Source organism: Chinchilla lanigera, unplaced genomic scaffold (genome assembly GCF_000276665.1).
Source record: "Chinchilla lanigera isolate Chin_1 unplaced genomic scaffold, ChiLan1.0 scaffold00156, whole genome shotgun sequence".
NCBI lineage: Eukaryota > Metazoa > Chordata > Mammalia > Rodentia > Chinchillidae > Chinchilla > Chinchilla lanigera.
Window position 1 is genome coordinate 2,071,530 of NW_004955557.1, and position 22,205 is coordinate 2,093,734.

At 34.9% G+C, this 22,205-nt stretch overlaps 1 protein-coding gene across 3 annotated transcripts in view; it reads left to right on the plus strand.

The window, feature by feature from the left end:
- Positions 1–262: 262 nt before the first annotated feature.
- Gpr174 (G protein-coupled receptor 174) overlaps positions 263–22,205 on the plus strand; it is a 31,074-nt gene continuing 9,131 nt past the window's right edge. For 2 of the 3 annotated variants that reach the window (XM_005412641.2, XM_005412642.2), the window contains exons 1-2: positions 263–704; positions 12,852–12,908. The gene's annotated coding sequence lies outside the window, so the exon portion shown is untranslated. Of the gene's footprint in view, positions 705–12,851; positions 12,909–21,192; positions 21,638–22,205 lie in introns of those variants that run through there. The other variant, XM_005412643.2, reaches the window with a different exon arrangement.

Genomic DNA, 22,205 nt, shown 5'->3' on the forward strand with positions numbered 1-22,205 from the left:
ACACATTTCCACTTTGATACTGGAACACAGCTGAGGAGTTGTGAGAAAGACTGTACCCAACACTATAGTGCTACACTATCTATGGAAGGGAGCAGAGAACATCTAACTTCCTCAAAATCTCTAAAAACAGCATATTTTCACAAATTCAATGTTGAGTGCAACCACAGAATGGGAGGACAATACACCATAGCCCTATAAATAGAAAGGAGGGTTTCTTCTACTAGTGTGAAGCTTGCAAGCTCTGTGTACAGCCCATAGCATAGACATGCATCATTCACCATAGAGCAAGAGGGAGAGAGAGACAGACAGACAGACAGACAGAGGGGTTTATGCTGCCCCATGGGAAGCAGAAATGTTCAGTGTGCCCAGAGTATCTTCCATATTTCACTCAGATATCTCACTATCATGTTGGAAACATGGTAGTAGTTAAGTACTCCTGAAAATTTTAATTTTTTCTTCTACTTTCATTTTTCTTTTGGCTTGCTTTCTTTTGGCATTCTTTTCATTTGTTTTTTTTCTTCTTTCCTTCCTCTTGCGCTTCTTTCTTCCTTCCCTTCTTTACTTCTTCCGTTTTGGTATGAAAGAGGATTAGATTGGTTGTTCTCAGAACGAGGAGCAAAAATTGATGCATGGATCAGTAGTGCTGTTGGAGTGGCTGTCAATGAACCCTTTGGAGGTCTCCAGAGAAAACAGAACCCGAAATGGTAGGTTCCAATTTTAATGCCTAATTAACTCTCAGCTGTGCTTTTCCTCTGTGATACCTAGAACTGTACTCTTCATAGGAGTTACTAAATATTCTGTCAGACCTAAAGATGTTATGGATATGATGACCCTGGACAATCCTCACATGTTATTTTCTTAGTATTTGCAGAGACAAAAATAGCTATACAGTTGGTTGTCTGAGGTTGGAGGGGAGAAATAACTTTGAACTTGGAGAAATCTGTTTGAAATGGAGATTCTTTTTTGTGATGTGTTCATCTTAATTGATATTGCTTAAAATAGACCTGTGAAAATTTGTAATTTCATTTATTTGGCTTTAAGTGCAATGGTTTGTATTATCTGGCAGTGTTTTTTAAATATACCTTTTGATATAATCCTTTGGAGCCATTTTTTTTTGTCTACCAAATGATTAAGTGTGTTAATTTCGTGTACTTTTGAAAATGACCTAATATTACTAAAATGATTGTCACAAAATCTCAGGAGCTTTAGCAACATGAATGCTTTCTTTTCTCTGCTTGTATAAGTTATATATTTACCCTGTAAAACAGCAAATTTTAATTAATGATAGCTCTCAAAGTTTCAAAAAAGAACAGCCTAGAGATGTTTATAATGAGTGAAAGGGGAAATAAGATAGTTAACAGTTGCTGTTTCTCATAGATAAGCTATATCTATCCAAGGAAGTAATCAGAACATTAAAATATCAACAATGGATAAAATTAATTTGGATTAAATTTACATTTCAGATACTCATAAGTGACCTAACTTATTTTTCACAAAATGTAAGTGAAATTGTTTTCTGCTTTACATGTTATTTCTTACTATTCCTACTATGTCTGTAGGAAAAAATTCCAAAGACAAGGTATTCAGAAAAGTGCCTTTTGACTTTAAACCAAACATGAGTCTATCCATGGTATATAACTGCTAGGAGCTATATTTAGAGATAGCAAAAAGAAAAGGTAGGGGGAAAAGGAAATAAAAAGAATTAAGATTTGTATTGTACACATATCAATTCATAGTCATTATGCACTGCAAGCATGTACTAATAAAATTAAGAATTAAAAAAAGAAAAGATGGATTTCCATTTGAGATAAATGCAGGAATGAGGAGGGTACAACTTGACCAAGAATTAAACCTCAAATAAGTTTCCTGCTTATGATGTTTATGGACTTCTTTTATACTACTTTTATCTCTCTAGGGGTGAAAAAGTTATAATTTTTATTGAATAAACAGAACTAAGTATTTTAGAAAGTTAGGTAACTCAGCAAGGCATTTTTCTTTTCTCTAATTGCTGTAAATCTTAGGTATGGGGGATAGTATCAATCTTAGGAATGGGATATTTATCTTCCTTAGCTCAGGCAAAGATTTTACCAACCACACTGGCAAATACTTGGATCATGTGAAATCCATCTTACAAGAAGTTTGTGTCTAACATGGGATACACTTTTAATTACAGCAATGTTTTTTGCACTTGTGAACACATGTACTGATTGAACTTGTTATGCTTATAGTAACTTTTCTGTAAGAAGTGCATCTGATTTATCTGTTCTGCTGGCACCGCTGTACTATGGTGCTGAATACTTTAAAGGAAATTAAACACAGAGTGGGCATTGTACAAAACCAAACCAAACCAGAACAAAAACCTCACTACATTCCACCTGAAGACATTCAGAAGTAAACTTGAGGGGCTGGGGATTTAGCTCAGCGGCAAAAGCGCCTGCCTGGCAAGCGCAAGGTCGTGAGTTCGGTTCCCAGTACCGGAGAAAAACCAAAAAACCAAAAAGGAAAAAAAAAGAAGTAAACTTGAATATTCTCTTATTTACTAGATAACTGACATGGAGAGGAAAAAGAAGCATACCTTATTTCTTTCTCAGACACTTTTAGCACCAGATGCCCAGAACCAGAGAGGAAATGTAACTCCTTTTCCTGTCCCCGCCCACCAACCCTGAAAAGATAAACCACAGATGGTCCTATTTACTTTGCTCATTAAAATTGTTACCCCAGTGCTGTTTTGTTAATGCTGGCCTCTCAAGAATCTATCTCCAGATAACTAGGAAGGGAATAAAAACCGATCAGAAAACACATTCTAATCCTGTCACTCGAAGGAGCAGTGACAAATATCAGAGACTCTTTTACGCTTTGGCAAATAAAACAAATTGATGGTTTTCATTTTACAGTTGGAAAATCTGAGGCTTAGGCCCTTGAAGTTATGGAACAAATACATCTGTCAGTCACTGGGAGAGAAAGATTAGAACCTAGGTCTCTTGATGCCTAGTCCAGTGCTTGTTTCACTTCTTCGTGCTGCTTAACAAGACTTATGGATCAAGAAACATCATTATTCTTTGGAAAATATTAAAAGATATTATTTGCAAATAACTCAGGTACCTCTCAATACCAGGCACACTTCAGGCTTCTTTGAAGGGCTCCCATATTATAACACACCTTGATTTGAACTTTACCACTATCTTTTAATTAAAAATAAGAAATATTTCTATTCCTATTATGCCTGTAGGAAAAAATTCCAAAATGCAAATTAATACTAAGTGTTGCAATGCAGCATCAGCTTAGAAGTTGTAGGGTAATGGAAATTTCCGTGCTATATCTAGTGCCATAGGAAAAGAATTCTCTAATAACTAAGACAAAAGAGACTACTTAAGCAGTCCTGAGGTACAGGAGACTCCACATTTGAGAAGGGAGTCAAGCTTTCAAGATATCTGCCTGGTTGAAATAGACAGATGGAGCAGATTGGAAAAGGATAAAGTATGAAAAATCTAAGTAATTACAGTAATTGATGGTGTATGAATCCCAAAGATGTTGTAAAAGTTACTGCCTTAGCTATCATTAATGTTTTTCATATATACTAACTGGGGTGTGAAAATTAAGTTGAAGTTTTTACGTGATCAGCTATGATCAGTTATGTGGGTCACATAGAAGCGTGAGGTGTGCTCAGAGTGGGAACCTTGACTGCCAATTCAGACTTCAAAGTCATTTACATTTGCAGCAGCAGCTTCACTTGTGTCAGCCAGGAAACAACATGCAGACAGAGGGCTTGAAAATAGCCAAAAGTGAAAGATATTACCAAAATCAAGACTGTACATACTCGGAAAACTTGGATATGGGTTAGGAACTTTGCTATCTTCAATTATCTAGTGAGGAAAGCTATGTTGAAAATTTTGCCATGATCAGTTATGTGGGTCACGTAGAAGCATGAATTGTACTCAGAATAGAAACCTGGGCTGGCACTTCAAGTTTGTTTGCAACTGGGACAGCATAATTACTATTTCCCTGGTGATATAAGATATATGCAAGTCAAAAGCCTTTCAGTTCTTATCTTATTTCCTGACAACATATCTGTTTCTTCCAAAAGGTACTATTCAATGCCACACTAATTTTAGTAGACAATAGCAAGATTTTCTCCCTATCCTGAGAAACAGAGAAAAAGACTAATATTTTTACAATTCTATGAGGTTATTTAGTTAAAATTCATTTAAGCTTTACTTGAAAGTTCAGATTCAAGTATTTCTTACAACCAGATATTTGGGGTGGGGATTTAGCTCAGCGGCACAGGGCCTGCATGGCAAGCACAAGGTCATGAGTTCGATTCCCGGTACCAGAAAAAAAAAGAAAAACAAAGAAAAAAAATTTCTTACAAGTTCATTGTGTTACCAGATATTCCTATGAATGAATGACTTATTTTTATGTGATATAATGTCTTAGAACTTAAATACAAGATAACTGTAATTACAACAATTTACTTTTCTTAGGTGATGCTAGATGACTTATTAACCAGTTCTTTAAAATAATAAGTGTGAAGTGTTTAACCAAATGCTGTGCTGAAAAAAGAGCAGCATTCAGAAAATAGATCATCTTATTATTTATTAGATATGTTTTTACAAACATATCATATTGGATCTGTTTAGAAACATATCAAACATTACTAAATTAGGTTAAGAGAGCCAAAAGCACATAAAGGGGATTTATAAAAATTGACACTTTAATTTGTACTTTTTTGGCTCCTGCTAATTCTGATATCAAAGTTCTTACTCATTTAATCATCTAAAGATATACTTATTTAAATTTTTCCCCAGATTACCATATCCTGCCTTCTTGGGCCTAATTTTGATTTGATCTGTTTTTGGTTTTGCTATGACATTTTTTCCCCACCTAATCCTAACATCTTATTCTGAAAGTAGGAAGTTACCTCCCCTAAGAAAGCAAAGGTCAAAACTAGATGGTTACTAATTTTAATATTTTGAAAACAAATGATCTAATAAAAGTATGTTCAGTTATTTGACTTAACATTAGTCTCCGTGAGGAAGAAACAGTAATAGTGGAAGTAACTGGTTTTGTTATCCAACGCAGGCATAGTCTACATCAAGGCATCTGTTAGAACAATGCATTTCCCTCTGAAACTCAATGGCATCCAAAAAGTTTCCAGGACTAAAAAGAAATAGCTGCCTAGCTTAAAGAGAGCATAAAAATGGTGGAGTACACATGAGGTGGTCATCTTAATAACTACTTGGGATTATTAAAGAAATCAGATTTAGAGTTTAAATTATCCTGAATGAATGATCATACCTTGGAATTTGGGCTACTGGTCTTTGCTCGGGCATATTGCAAAAAGTTCCCTTGGATCATGGAGGATAATATAAAATCCTTCAGTTTTGGACCATGAAATTTGATTAAGCAAAATGCTATAAGGACATTTTACAATCTCCAGAGAGAACAAGGCTATTTTTTTAGAATACAGAGTATGGTCTGGACCATATTTAATGTAGAATTACTTGTTAATAACCAATCTTGGCTCTAATTTACAATTGTAAGAATTCCACATTGAGATATCATCTGTGTGTCTGTTTAGGTCTTTGCTAGGAGAAAAATCATTCAGGAAACTAAAAACTCTGATTTCTGAGAATCATTAAATTTGTTTGTTTTTCTTCTGGTACCAGGAATTGAACTCATGACCTTGCGCTTGCCAGGCAGGAGCTGTGCCACTGAGCTAAATCCCCAGCCCCAGAATCATTAAATTTGGAAATCTTTGTGACATAGTCTAACAGGGAAGAGATATTAAGACTGATTACCTGGGTTAAAACTTACACCCTGACTGGGATTTGGGACCAAACTGTATGGCCAAAGTAAAACCACAGGCTAAACTAGTTCCTGGAGAATATGGGCATGATGGTTAATCATGCTGGTTTCCCTCCAAATGCTGTAATACCTCCATTATGTAGGCTGAATGGATATGCTGGGAAAAGATGCATTCTTTTTCCCATACTTTTAATTTAATGACATGCCTAGGAACTTGGAAATATTTTCGGTACATAAAAGTCAAGGATGATAGTGAATCACCCTAATAACGTTTCCTCTAAAGACTGCATGTTGCTCTATTATAGTAACATCTGCAAGCATTAATCACTTCTCACAACTGGATCAAAGAATACGAAACACTTCAAACAAGTGGTGATCAGTTCATTACATTTTATTATAAAAATTTAATATAGTGATAAAATGAGTTTATTTTTATATCTAGAATTTGTTTTCACAGTAAATTTTAAAATCCATATAGCCCTCTTCTGGGCATGGAGTTATATTTAGGTTTGGAAACTTTATTTTGAAATGTAAGTTGTGTTTGGTTTGCTTAGTCTCACTTGTAAGCTTTCTGACTTCATTTCATCTCGGACAGTTTAGTTTTCTGCCTTGTTCTCTTCCTGCAACTCAAGGAATTCAATGTATTTTCTTTGGTGAAAAGAAAAGTTTTCCAATGTAGTTTGGGATTTTGGAGACATATCTAGGAGTTTTCAGAGCCTCCTCACAGCTCTAGATGTTAGCTCCAAGGCAAGGTCAAAGTCTTTCCATCAGCTCAAGGTCAGCATCGGATTCAGGCTGTCCCTGAGCTAGTGATTTTTTTCTATAAAATGTACACCCTAGTCAAAATCAAGTATTTACTTAGTAATTACTCCAGAGAAAAATTATTCAATATCTAAGCAGTTATTTAATATCTGGGACTTAGCAAGTCTTTACAGTCTATTGCACTGGCTCTAACTTTGGTCTTCAGCATTTGATCAATAAAAATAATTATGATTCTTATTTATTATACATTGAGTCTATGCTAATCATTAGGCAAGATGTCTTACATTTTGACAACAACTCTATTAATTTTTCCATTTTACACATAGAGAAACTAATATTGAAAATCTTAAAACCTTGCCCAATGTTATACTACTTCCTTGGTTCAGCTTTAAAACCACATTTATTGAAGTATGAGTAACATACAAAAAAGCTAGATATATTTAGTAGAGTTTCAAACTCAGTTGTGGTGATTGCCAAAGCTCTTTCCATTATGCTATGCTGTCTCTATATCAAAAAGCCACAACTCAATGTCATGCTTACACTGTTCCACTTGAGAATCAAGAGAGTTTGTAATAGAATGAGTCAAAGTGTACCAATTTCACAGTAGACTTTTCTTTTACTAGATTTAGACTAAGTGAACCTGGAAGTTGGGGAGGAGTGAATAAAATGTATAAAAGAGAGGAGAATCAATTTACAAAATGGGATTATAAAAAGCATAACTGAAATACTTTAAATCTTTTCAACTAATCTTTATGGAACACTTACTGTGCTTCCAGTGTGATATTGGTAAAAAGAGGCATATAAAACATAACTTCTGTCCTCATAGATCTTATTCATTTAGGGAGGATAAAATACTACATATAAAATACAACTATATAAAAGGGTTTGGAAGTTCTACAACTTCATGACACTTTTTACCTTGAACAGAGTCACTAACATATGTATTTCAGTTTATGTGATAGGAGAAAGTGATCATATTAGAGCTTATAAAAAGGTTTGCTTTCTTATCTCTAATTTATGATACACTGAGGTTAAAAGGAAAAGGCCTGAATTATAGATATATGGCTCTGTCAGAAATTTCAAAAATATGATTTTAGATGCGTGCAAAAACCAACACAAAGAAAGGGTTCAGAAAAAATGCACTTAGAGGCAGTCTTAAAGAGATCTATTGGAATGATTATATTTATGTATGTAGTTTGTTGGACTTCTACAATCATTGTATGGGAAATGGTTTATCAGAATTTGTGGAAAGAACATGAGATACTTTATATACAAAACCAGTTCTACATGTTAACCAATAGAAGGAATAGTAGAGCTGTGTTTGTATTTATTGGTGAAATCTTTCTTATTACCAAGAATTTACATGATGTCTGGCTCAGATTCAGAGCTTAATCTGTGACTATGTTACAGAGAGAATTAACTGGAGAATTAACTGCATTTCACATTACCTGAATTTAAGAGCTCAGAGTAGTAACTGTCTAATTCAATCAGCTTAGAATTCTGAGTTAAATAACACAAATACAAGAACAAGGTTTTAGGTCAGTCTTTCTTCTGACAATGTCAATTATTCTCGAGCATGGTTTCCTGCTGTGCATGCACTTACACTCCCATGTCTATGTTTCCCATCCAACAGGAAATAGAAGAAAAATCTTGGCACATAAATTTATAGACTTTGTTGTAAATTATGCTTTTAGCGACATTGACTCTCAAACTTGAATTGTAAATCATGATCCTTTGTGGCTGAGTAGAGATACAAATGTGCACAGGAAACTAACTTCCTCATTTTTCTATCTGCGAAAATAGTGCGATTAAATATACGTTTCTTTCAAGAGTACAGATCATCATACTGATGCTGAATGGGCACTTTACATTTCATTCATCGGAGTTCCTCTCTACAATTTGTGGCGTAATATGTGATACTGGATTGGAAACACATTGGGAAAGTTGAGTTTCATCTGTCTTTCACCTGACAAATTTCTGTTAGCATGTGACAGCATTATCCTTGGTGAAGTATGCAGCTTGAAATGTTAATGAAAAGCAAAGTAGAAGTTTTGCAACTGAATAAGTACAAAAAAGAAGCATAAGTGTTATAGGTCAGTGACATCGCTGCTTTTAGAAATGGTGTATGGAAGAGCCCAACTAACTTACGATCTATTTTGGGTCTATACCCTAAATAACTTTCTGTATGGCTTACCATTATATCTCTAAATTTATCATTTTATCTGCTGTTGGTCATTGCTAAGTTTAGAGTGAAAGGGCTATGTCATTTTCTTACCTCCTGTGACATCTAGCATGGTGACTTAATTTGTAACAATGTCTTAGTCATAACTCAATTCCTTCATTCTAGCTTGATATTTTAGCAAACTGTACCAGCAAGAAAGGGGTCAGAGTGGGAAAAAATTGTCTCATTTAGTTACTTCTCCTTTCCACTCTTGATTGCCAGGTGAAATGGATGAACACAATGTAAAAAGTGTTTGTACATTTTTATTTCTATATGGGGCTGGGAAGTTAATGAGAGAGATGAAGAGAAGAATAGGTGGTATTTTCTTCTGCACATATTAAAGAATATTGTTTTCCATGCCACTGCAGAAAGAAAAACAAAAGGAAAACTGTTTCTGGTGATTTGTACTTAGTATCTGATTTACACAATTGATAACATCTAACAACATGAAGCTTACATTTAAATAGTGTGACTACATGAGGGAAAGAAACAAATCCATATGCTCATTATAGAATGTATACTGGGGAGAAAATGTGATATAAATAAAAGAACACAAGAATTTTGAATTAAAACTTAGGTTCTGGTCCTAAGTCTGTTATTAATTTGCTTTGCAACTCAGGATGTGTTCCATACTTTTCCTGGGACTTTGTTTCCTGTCTTGTAAAAGTTAATTCATAGATAGAGATTAACAGATTATTAACAATGATTTATATAATGCCGACAAGGCCCATTTTTATTCAAAATAGTCAATAAATTTTAACAAGTGAGAAATTATTATAGATCTCATAGAATAGTTGTTAATGTCCTGATGAGGTTTATTAATGGAAACTGCATGCTTTTCTAGGTGCTCAATATATATATGCTGACTGAACTTATTGATTTGTCACGTATATAGGCTGTTGAGGAGGCTTCAGTATATAATGTGAGGAGTTTAAGCTATCTATACCCTCTTCTCTACTTTCCTTCCATGATCATATGCTCTTTTTTTGGTCTGGATTTACAATGTTGTCCATGAATATTTGAAGAAAGCTGCTGGGGAAATACCTATATGCTCCCTGGGAAGGTTTTGGATAATATTTTCTATTTCTATCATGAATTCATTAGCTTAAATCTATTTACCAAACTATATTGGTTTTGAACTTAAAAGGAACCTCTCATTCTAAGGGATGTTTTGATGGAGAATAGTTCATGACAAGAACAAATCTATGTGTTAAATCTATGGGTCTTGGATTGTATAGAGTCCAGGCTATATGGGTTTAGATGTGAGGATTCTCAGCTAGGCCTCAAGTGGTGAAATTTTGAGAGGGAAGGACACAGGATTTATTCATATCATTCCCAACTTTTATGTTAAATTGGCCCTATCTGCCAAATCAAACTTTCTACTAGGCTTAGACTGTCAGAGCTCAAAGTAACCTTAGGGATAATTTAGCCCAACTCCCCTATTTACATATAAAAGATTGAAGCCCAGAGATAGATAGAATTTGGGACATTCTCGAAGTCACACCGTTAAATGGTGTTAAGTCCAGGACTAGAAGATCCATGTCCTATATCTATAACTAATTAATGGTCTTCCCCATGCACCCTGTTTTCTCAGCCCATGTGACCTCTCTCAGGAGATAAAAAATGATAGCAAATAAAACAGGATATTTTAGGTATATTACTGTACTCTAGAAAATGAAGTGATTCCCCAAGCCAACCAGAATGCATTATTTGATATCTTGTCTATTGTCATGAAAATATAATAAATGAAATTATTGCAAAAAAGTGCATAAAAATATTCACTATTTCAATCAAATATGTTTCTATCCAGCTGAATTTGTCTAGTGTTTATAATTAATCTGTGACCCCACTCAGTCACTAAGCCTTGTCCCTGTGGACTATTAATTTATATTTGTCTTCATTTACTTGCCCCACTCAGGAGGTGTTTGAGCCGTTCTACTTCTGCTTTTACACATAAGAACTATCACAGGAATCAGAATGCATAAGTTTGTAATTTTTTTGCCTGGGTTTACTTTCCGAGTTCTTATGACAGATGACTTTGGATTCTGGGGCTTCTCAGAATATATTTTGTTTGCTCACCTCTTCTCAGATGTGTTTCTCTGGCATTGTTACCCTCTTTCAAATACAAATAATTTAAAAACAACTTCAGTGTATTTTATTTTCACCATTATTTTTGCTTCCTCATGTCTTTTTAAGGCATTCATTGAGAAGTTTCTGTGTGCCTAGTATCTTATTTACAGGGTGCCAGAGGCAAGAAGAATAGGACAAATAATATGCATTGAGCACCTCTTATGTGCCAAGCCCAGACTTTCTGGATTTTATTTGAGATATCTCATGTAATATTAATGGTGTACACTAGGAGTAGGCACCATTTATGTATTCATTTTCCAAGATAAGTATATTGAAGAGGTGAGATCAAGTGGAAGAGGAAAAGGAAGAGGTGAAGATAGGGAGCAGCAAACAAAACAACTCTTTCAAAACTACACATATGAAAGTGAACCTGGCATTTGAACCCAAGTCTCTTAGAAAGGAAGAGCTTGCAGATGAGAACCATGTTAAATGAACTAACTGGAGTCTCATGACAGATGACTTTGGATGCTGGGGCTTCCGAAGGGACTTTCAGTGTGTGGTGGGAAGCTATTTGCTTGATCTTTCCTGCTTCTCCTCTTTATAGGAACTTTTCTCAGCAGTTATAATGCAATATGCCTTCATAGATAACCCTATTACAGGTGCATCTAAGACTGTCCTTCTATGTTCTTTTAATTCCTTCTTTCAGTTGTCTTTATATTTTATCTTCTTGACTTTGTAAAGTGAAATCTAGCTCATTCTAATTTATTACAGTGCTAGGCTAAGGTGTAATTTCTTTGTGTAACATTCTCATTTTACTAGGAGATTCCTTAAAAGGAACTAAATTTATAATGAAACATTTCCTTAAAAGGAGGAATTAAAAAGGAGATTCCTTAAAAGGACTAAATTTATAATGAAACATTTCAGTCAAGTTAGCAAGCCTGGGAAAGAGATCATTAAGTGGACCAGGGAAAGATAGGGGATAGTTTTTGGTACCCTTAAATCTTGCCCACCCCCATCAGAAGTTTCCTACAAGCATTGCAAGAGGACATTTAAGATAGCTTTGCATAGAAATCAATTTACCTCCTAGAAACAGCTGTGCTAACAATGAAAGAACAGCAATGTCTCTTTCCATGTGTATTATTCCATGAAACAGCTATAGATATGACTACTCAGAAAATACTGCTGACCAAGAAAAAGAAAGCTTTTGCTCTCCATGTTGTGATTAGAGCTTGTGGGATTTTTCTAGGATGACTCATCATGATTAAGAGTTCCCTGTGACCAGAGTGACTTGTGAACCTTGCCACTGACATTCCCACCTTTCTCACATATTTCCCAAAGGTTTCCAGGTAAAAAAGATATGTTGGAAGGTAAAATGATTCCTACTTATTGGCCTTCTCCAACACTAAGGGCTAAGTATGATTTTCTCTATACAGTCTTTTGCATATATATATATATATATATTTGTACCGGGAATCAAACTCAGGACTTTGTGCTTGCAGGGCAGACACTGTGCCACTGAGCTACATCCCTGGCCCTCTGCTCTGCTCTTGGTCACTGCTTCTCTAAGTTCTTTCAGACAGTAATTAATCCAGTCAGATTCCCCTCTGTTTCCCCAGGAGACCCTATTGTTCTGATTAACAAGTTCCACCAGCCCTGGAAAAAAACAGTACATATTTAATTATGGTCTTCACTTCTGTTCCAGTATCCTTTCTGAAAGAAAAGTCTTTCACCATGTGGTCCCTGGTCAGGTACTGAGAGGCTCCACTAGCCACCTGTTACACATTTGCTGGTCCACCGAGTAGATAACTAAGTAATGGTCAGGTTCAAGCAATCAAGATATGCAATCTTACAGAACATGAAAGGCTATGATCTCTGAAGCATTTGGTAAAATATAGCATTTTAAAATAATGCCCTACTGAGACATTTTGGAGCCTGAGGCAAAGAGAATGACTAGGTATACTAATTCTAACTTCATTATTTTGATTTTTTTTAGGTGTGGGAAAAGAATCCATGAACAATCATCACGAATATTTGCATTACTTTTGATTTGGTGAGAATATTTCATTTTAATACTACTTGCTTTTGTTACCGAGGGTTTTGGCAACACTTTAAGTCTTGTTGTACACAAGGGAAGTGCCTCACTCAGCTTAGCTTACTATTTGTCTTGTTTAATGAGCTCTTTGACTTACGTTTTAGGCTTCATAAGGGAAGTAGGGAACCTGGGTACCCATCCTTTATTTCCATTTTAAATATGTCTATACACAGAGTGTGTAAATGGCTTCAATGTTGGGCATTTTGGGTTATGTGTATCTCATGCAGTATACATTGGCTATTTGTTGAGAAGGAAAATTATAGTAGAGGTATGTGAATCATATGAATGTTAGGAAAATTTTTATTTATTAATTGACAAGTCTCCAGTTGGGAACAGATTTGGAAGAAGCAAATTTCAGAATGAGGAGTATTTATAATGTTTTTAAATTTTTTTCCTGTATGTTGTTTTGAGAAGTGTGTTACCCAAACACTAGCCTAGATACCTAATCATCATTAGAAATCACATCTGGTGTTTCAGTGCAGTTAAAATTTAAAAATTATGAGCATAATACTCATAAGCATAATACACTTAAACATGAAGGAAAGCATATAAACATAATGCACTTAAACGTGAAGGAAAATGACCTTAACCACAGTGACATTAGGTTACATCCCTAATCAGGATGTCAATGTTTTCATAAGCAAATACAAATTCTGTACTGCACTTATCTTATGTATATGAAATGTGGATGTCTAACCTATGTATTTAATGTAAGGGTTCATGGGCATCTACAAGGCACTTAACACTTTCCTTCTAATTGTATCTTCTCATAAAAAAGGAAAGACCCTCTGATCATGATCACTTGAGTCTTTTCCTGTAGTCATCAGGCTGAGTATAGTTGATAGCTCAATGAGACAAATAGATAAAAATAATCAGGCACCTGCCCGATGCATATTACATTGCTGACACTCATATATTAGTGGCTCATAATAAATTCAGTAACTTACACAACTGATGGCATATTTCCATTGTCAAAAATAAGTATCTATTGTCTCAGATGAAGTGGTAGACCTCTTTTGGACATATTAGCAGCAAGTATTTAGTCATATTATATTAGTATTCCTCTTTGATAGGAAATTCAAATTAACTGAAACAATCCAAATGAATTTTTCATTTATTAATAGACATGAAAATCCCTCATCAAGGCACAGCCTCTAGCTGGACAGAGACAGACAGAGATAGATGGGGAAAGAGAGAGAGAGAGACAGACAAAGAGACAAAGAGAGAAGCTAGAATTATCTTTAAAAGTTACCTATCTTTACCTATCTTTAAAAGTAGGTGGTTTAACCTACTCATTTCAAAGAAATGAGAATCCAGAGAAATTATGATCACAAGAATATCAATAGGTGAAGCAGAACACAAATTCATGACTTTTCATTCTCGCTGTAATACTCATCAGTATACCAATTTGCTTTCATTATGAATAACTTAAATAAATTCATCACATTGTATAATTTTAAAGAACTGTCACTTTAGAAATGGTCACTTTGCAAAATTATATGTTCATCCCAATGATATTATGTTTCCCCAATTATTCACATAATTTTTTCTTTGAAATTATCTTTACAACTGGTTTGAGCCAATGATAGAATTAATTTTAAAATACTATGTCTATAATTTGCTATTGCCCCAAAATGAAATTTTTCTGTTTTATCTCTAACTGCATTGTTCAGACTTAGCTTTGAGTAGTGATTTGTTTTTCTAAAATTTCAAATACCATTAAAAGACAAAAAAAAGTTTACTAAAGAATACGATGCAAGTTTTGGATGTAATGCTAAAGGAAAAGTCCCAAAATTTTCTGAGCAATAGGAGTATAGTTGGAATAAACATGTGTGGTTTTAAAGTCACAGATTAGAAGAGACAAACACATTCTGTTTTTGTTCTGTGATAGTTCTTTAAAGAAAATATTACCATTGTGGGTAATCTCATGTTTTAAAAGTTTCAAGGTATTGATGGGGTAGAGTGGTTGTGTGTGCATGTGTGTGTGTGTGTGTGTGTGTGTTTGATGTGAGGCATTTCATTTCTTGGGTCACTTTTCCCAGATGACTAGCTTGGTGTGATGTGTAAGTATTAGAAATAGAATAGTTTGAAGACACTGTTAAGAATTCAATAAATCAGGTAGATAGAGCTAAGAATAAAGCAATGCAAGGTAAGTCAGAACAGTTTTGCAGGATGTGTCAGATGAATCCAGTAACAGAGAACAGAAAGGAGAAAAATTAAAGAAGACGTTGAAGTTGAAATATTGAGATATTAGTGTTATCAGTGATATTTCCAATGTTAGGAAGAACAAGGAAAGAAAAACCTCTCAGTTTTAGGTAACATTACTCTTATAATTTGTTTTATCTTCCTCCGATCACATCTGTGAGGGCTTATCTTAATGACCAATGGTTAGATAAGAAAGTAGGTAAATAAATCACTGAACAAATGATAGAAATGGTGACATTACCATTTGGTGTCATTTTAAAACGAAAATAATCAGAATTCTCATAACTGTGTAATGTTACACTGCCACTGATATAATCACAGAAGTAAACAGCCTTCTTAATTGGCAGAGTTGTTTCCCATTTCTTTGCATGTGACATCTACTTAGTTTAGTAAGTACAGTAGAGGCATTTGAATTAAAATTATTTGCCATGGCTTAGTGGTAAATATCATTACTCTAATATTTGTTAAAATTTTACAAAGACAAAAGATGAAAGATTCTATGAACTCCACCTTAATGAGGCTCAAGATGCAGCTAGTTGCTTAAGTTTCACTCCAGTGATGGAGTCATCAATACACAAATATTGCACCTAATGCTTTTCATTAAAAAATATTTCTTGTCCCCAGTTTTGCATTAAAAGACATTTTCTTTAATTTTTTACAACGTGCATTTATTGGAAGACAACAAATAATAGCAAGCCAATGCCCAAGTTACTTCTACACCCATCCTAACCTAACTCTAAAGTCTTACCAGTGCCCAGGAATCCATTCTTATACTCAGAGTGGATAATGCTATGGAGAGGTGGGCAATTGGCTTATGGCAGAGATAAAAGCAAGAAAGTCAATAGGTACATTTAATTAGGAAATATATTATTTTTTCTCAACTGCAAGTCTTGGGGATCAGTGGCTATTCAACATACTTTGGGTACCCGGTGATTCCCCCGGCTGTGATAGGGCACGGACTTGTCAATTTCTGCCACATGAAGGCACCAAGTTATGGCCCAGAAAGTAAAAATAACACAGAATTGCCTCAAAGAAATGTGCACCTCTCCTTTTTGGTGCATGTGAATGAAGAGGAGGTGATTGTGTTCTTTTGTTGTTGTTCCAGGAATCGAATTCAGGGCCTCTCGCTTGCCAGGCAGGTGCTGTGCCGCTTAGCTACATCCCCAGACTGAGGAAGTGATTTTCTAAATCTGATTTGCTTTCATTTTTACTTTCTTTGATCATAATACAATGTGGCTGCTTCAAAATATATTTTCGAAAGTTGAGGGTTTTTTTAAGGACAAGGAGTGTGTGTTTTGAGTTTTATGCTTTGACTTAGCTCATGGCTTGCAGATAAAGATGGTACATTTCTAGTTGATTGACTTTTTAAAAAGTTATAAATGTACATTGGGCTTGAGGAGCCACGATTGGTGTGAAAGAGGTGTTTTTGGTGTTTTGTTTGCTTTGTACTGAAGCTTTTGCTTGCTTCCCAAACACTTAAGTAAACATGTAATTATATTTGAGAAACTATGTTGGAATTCCTAATCAGTTCGGTCACCGATAAGGATGGGCATATTTCCCGGTTAGAGGAAAATGGAGGGATTGAGTACAAGCCTGTAAAGATAAAAATTTGAATTCTCTTCTCAATAAATTGAAAAGTGGTCAAGGAGGTGGCTTTTGTGAACTCCAGAAGTTTTCGAGTGTCTAGGATCAAACCACTTTGAAGTTATCAATAAGTAATACAACAACCATGGTTAATTTCCTACATATGTCTGTAACTCTGTTTTGTTTGTATTATTCTTATGCTATTTTGTAAATGGATGTCTGTCTGTTAATATGTTTTCCTTCTTTTATTTTTAAGATAAAAAAACAAAGTTTAAAATGATAGCTAAAAATACTACATTTAAAAAATTTTATAATTTAAATGGTATTTAGATGCCACATTGTACAGATTACTCACAACTGGATAATTAATAGTTATTTCATATATGTGCATGGGCATTTGTATTATCTCTTCAGCAGACATTTTCTACAGGCCTACGGATAGTAAAATATTGTAAGCACTATAGGAGACACAGAGATGAGTAGGAGAGAGTTCTCACTCTCAAGGAGTTTATCATCTGTGATTTTAATGACGCTTAAAAATAGCATCAGACAGGATAAAACATATCAGGCTATAATACAGCCACAAAACACTTGATGTGGGAATTCAAAGAAAAGAGACCTAGTTCCAATTCGAATGACAAAGAAAACTTAGAGAAGGAAATGAGAATATTAAAATTCTCCTTCAAAGAAATTTCTTCCCAATCAAGGTGAGAAGATAGAGTTGAAAAACTAGAACTTAAGGACATGTAAACTAAAGTCAGTGACAGAGACATTAAGATGCATACTCTGTACTAGGAAAGCCTGGCATGGTGGAAACCTCTGGCATTTTGGAAGGGTATAAAAAGTCATCAGGCCAGAATGAGAGAGTGGGACTTTGAGTGTTGGATTTTTAGGCCTTTGCAATGTGGACATTTGAAGGACTTTGCAAAAGTACATGAGATGCATCACTCTGTATCTGATAAAGAAACTTGCAGCAATATCTCAGTCTAAAATTATCAAGTCATGCTATTTAGCATATTAAAAATGAAGTAGGGATAGTGCTCATATTAAAATGTAAACAAATAAAATATGAATGTTCATTTTTCTGAAATATTTCTGAGTGTTACTGATGCTATGCTGAAAATATACAAAAAGTTTGCATTTGCCATTAGACATATTTCTTTTCTTCTTATGCATTTTATGAAGGAAACACCACTGTGTTCTTTAAGCTAACCCTCAAAAGAAGTTCATAGTCTTTCTTTAAGAAACACCTGCAAACATTTGGGAAGAAGATATTTTTTAATCTTTTTAGACAGTTTTCAACTTTATAGACTTCAAGAAAAGACTAGATATAGTTTTGCTAATTTTAAAAATTTATTACAGTAAAAGAAACATTGCCATCAATCCCCACCACAGTACCACCCTCCACTACCTTGCACACATCTCTCCCATCATTTTGCCACCCTCTGATGCAGTTCTGGAAGTCTCCCCCCAAGTTTTTGTGAGGTACGTTTCAAAATAAGGTAAATAAGGTAAATGTCATCCAACCAAAAACCAGGCTTATAAAAACATTATGTTGTATGTTCTTTGCCACTTTATTTACTGGATCTGGCAACATGCAACTTCTGAATGTTCAAAGTAAAAATGACCATGAAAGGTAAAGAGTTTGAATTGATTGAGGCAGATCTGTCCCAGAAAGTGGCGAGAAAGGTGGAACAAGTGTGCTTCTTTGTTTTTAAAGCCAGAAGTATAGTAGTACACAACACTGGTCTGGTAGGCCTCATTAGAGCATAATTTTCAGTTGTATTTCCTTCCCTTCCAATGAAATAAGGAGTCACCAGAAATAAATAATGTCACTGAGTGAAAGATTATTTTATTAGCACAACATTATGAACATAAGTATGCAAAATTCCAGGCAAATGTCGATTATGCATGAAGCTCAATGGCCTGGCCTGATCCCAGTAGACTGGGGATGAGGTCTATGATCCTTCAGGATATTGCATGCCTGTCCTGGAGGACAGTAAAACTACTGGGTCAGTGAATTTACTACTTCAGAGATTGCTGTAGGAAGAGGAAAGAGAGCTATAGGAAAGTGTCTTTGACTCAATTTTCACTATCTCCTTTCAATCAATATATGCAGTAACATCTCAGACATATGTGAGAACAGTTCTGATGAGAATCTAAACAGTTTTTAATGTTTCATACCTGAGGCCTACTTATTCCAGACTTGAAACAGAAACCTCCCCCCAAGGGAATATGGCATCACATGGTTTTTCAGAGTATGAGTACAAAAGACAATAGATTTGCCACAGCAGTTTTGGGAGTTAATGTAGGAGTCTTCCCACTTTATCCTTCAGCTTTTTTTTGAGATGGCTCTAGGACAACAGATACCTACCCACTAATGCTTTACAATTATAGTTCTGCTTTTAAATGTGTGACCTTACGAAGAAAGAAGAGACTTGGTAGAAAATTCGTTAGCAATGAAGTGCAACATTCTGTACTTCCATCTAAGCTGGGGGGCATGTGCCAAGCACAGAACTGCTGTTACTGTTAGAAGATCAGTTGAGGAATGCAGCCATCATCATTTTACTGAAATTTCAGTTTCAGGAACGAGAAAGGTGACTCTGAGAACCAAGAACTAGTATAACATTTGGCTTTCTCTTACTAATTGGGAAGATTATGCTACTGTAAGGAAAACTGTAAGGCCACAATACACATTTCAGTCATGTGCTCATTGCTCAAGTATTTTAGAAATTTATTTTCTGAAGTGAGATACAAAGCCCACTCTTCCAAAGTCTTGTTTATTTGACAGGGTTTACTCTCAAAGGATAAAAATATGGTATAAAATTGAAAAGTAACCAACTAGAATACTGTACAGCTGGAATATCAGAAAGGACACCACCAGGATCCAGAAAAGTGTGATAGATCTAGCAAAAGTAATGCCATGAGGGAAGGCTTGAATTCAATAATCTGAGATAGCCATATTCAGTGTCCTGCCCTTTCCTCTGAGAAACCATTAAAGCATGATCCAGGGACAGAATTTATTATATATTTTTAGAATACAAGTAGATTTTCATAGTTTATATTAATTGCCTAGCTCTTGCAGTAAGGAGTTTTCCAAGAGCAATTTTAAGAATAATTACAGATAATTAAATAATTGTTTTGTCATTTGTATTTTAATATTCAAAATGATAAAATTTAAATCATTTTGTATTGACTTTTTTCTGAAGTTTCTGAAGACCTCAGCATCTATTTAGAGGTTTTTATATTTTCTCCTATTTTTAAAAATGCTATAGATTTTGGTTAACATAGTATAGAAAAAATAACCTCCAAATAAAAATAAAACAAAAATAGCCCTGGAAGAAAAATCTACAAAGAACAAACACCAGAAAAAGCTGATTCAGTATATAGGTTACAAAAGCAAATATTTGCAAAAGGTCTGGGATCTGCTACACATGTTTCATAATTTCTGAGCTCATGTGAGGTACTGGCATTCCCTGAGAAAGGCTGCCAGATTTAAGTCCTTGGACCTAACGCTTAAAGGTGGAAGTCTGGTATTTCTTTTAAAGCTTTCTCTCTAGAGGAAAAGGTTTGTCTTTAATAAAGGAAATTTGGGTCTTGCCAACAAGTGGAGAATAATTATTTCTTCTTTTTTTCTTTTCATTTTAAAATTTTTATTAGTATATGTTTACAGTACATAATGATTGTATTCCTCATTTTCTCCCTCAAAGTCACTCTATTGGGTAATCACCTATACCCCAAATCATAATCAGCTCTGAAATGAAGCCCTGGGAACTGGTTGTATTATCTATTCCACCCTTAGCCTTTCTATGAGATCCTGTAAGGCTGGTCTACTTTCACAGGGTGTTAATCCAGTGGAGCAATAGATAGGGCATAGTCTCAAAGAGAAAATTGCAAAAAAGACAGCACAAAAGTGAAAAGGGCCAGAGGATCTTATTAACTTGAAATTTAGTTTATTTTACATAGGCATCGAAGCTCATAACTTTCCTTTAAAAATCTCCTTTCTTGTCCAAATGTTCAGGTCTGGTGTGAGACAGAAGGTGAATATTCAGAAAATGGCAGGAAAATCCTCGCAGCCATTTCAGCACTGAGAATACAAAAACATACAGTTTTCTCTCTGTAACATAATTTGTGACCTACTCATCACTTCCACAAAGTAAAAATATCTGAAATTCAATGTATATAATGGAATTTTGTAAAATAATGACTTGTCTTCTGAGAAGAATGTTGGAAACACATCTAGAGTGGTAAAAATAGGAGACATCAACAGCCAAATATTTGCTACATGTATTTTGAAAGTGTCTTCTTGTTGTTTTGTAGTAGTTATCAATGGTGATTTAAACTGTGCATGGGGGCACATGCCTGTAATCCCAGCATTCTGGGAGACTAAGGCAGGAGAACTATAAGTTTGAGTCCAACTTGGACAATTTAGTAATTTAGAGAGACCCTGTCTCAAAACAAAACAATAAAAAAGGCTGAGGATGCAGCTCAGAGAAAAGGCCTTGGGTTCAATTCTCAGTACTGCCAAAAATGATTTAATACCTTCACTAGTAGTTTAACTTTGTTGAAATAAAGAAAATTTTAGATTCAGTATGAATTTCAAGTTAGACAGCAGTTAATAAAATAGATTTTTTTTTCAAATTAGTCACAAAAGAAGGTGGAATTTAGGAGACATAAATGGATATTCTTATTTTATTTGGCTCTGATCTACATTCTCAATAAACTTAATCCAATATGATAGAGTTCCTGTTACATGCAAACCACCGGGCATTTTGGTGATGGAGGAATACAGCCTTTGTTGGCAAGGAGTTCACCATGTTGTGGGATGAGTTAGGAAGACACATTTTTCTGGTATAAATAATATTGCAGAGCTCACAAGTGGATATGATTACAATCAGGTAAGTGATAATGTAAGCTTTTATGGATAAGGTAGCACTTTTACGATATTGATCTTTTTTTTTTATTAATTTTGTTTGTTTTTGGCTTTTCTCCGGTACCGGGAACCGAACTCACGACCTTGCACTTGCCAGGCAGGCGCTTTGCCGCTGAGCTAAATCCCCAGCCCCACGATATTGATCTTGAAGGATAGGTAGGACTTCTGTGCATACAGATGAGATAGAGGAATTTAAATTGAGGGGTAATCAAGAACATAGGTAATGAAAATAGGAAAGCAGAGTGTATGCCTGTAAGAACTCTATCTTTGGAATTTATGGCATTGCCCTTTATCAGTTAAGGAAGAGTTTTAAATCTGAAGGCTTTCAGATTTGGTTCTACGCAAAGTTTGTTAAAATGTAAATCTTTTGCTCCACGCTTTGTCAATTAAGATTCAGTTCATCCTGGAATATGCATTTTTCATTAGGCACTTCAGTTAGCCTAAGAACAACTTTAAGAGATCCAGTCTAAAAACAAGGAAGTGTAAAAATAGACACCTATAAATCATGTGGCTAAGAACAAAACCCTAGGAAG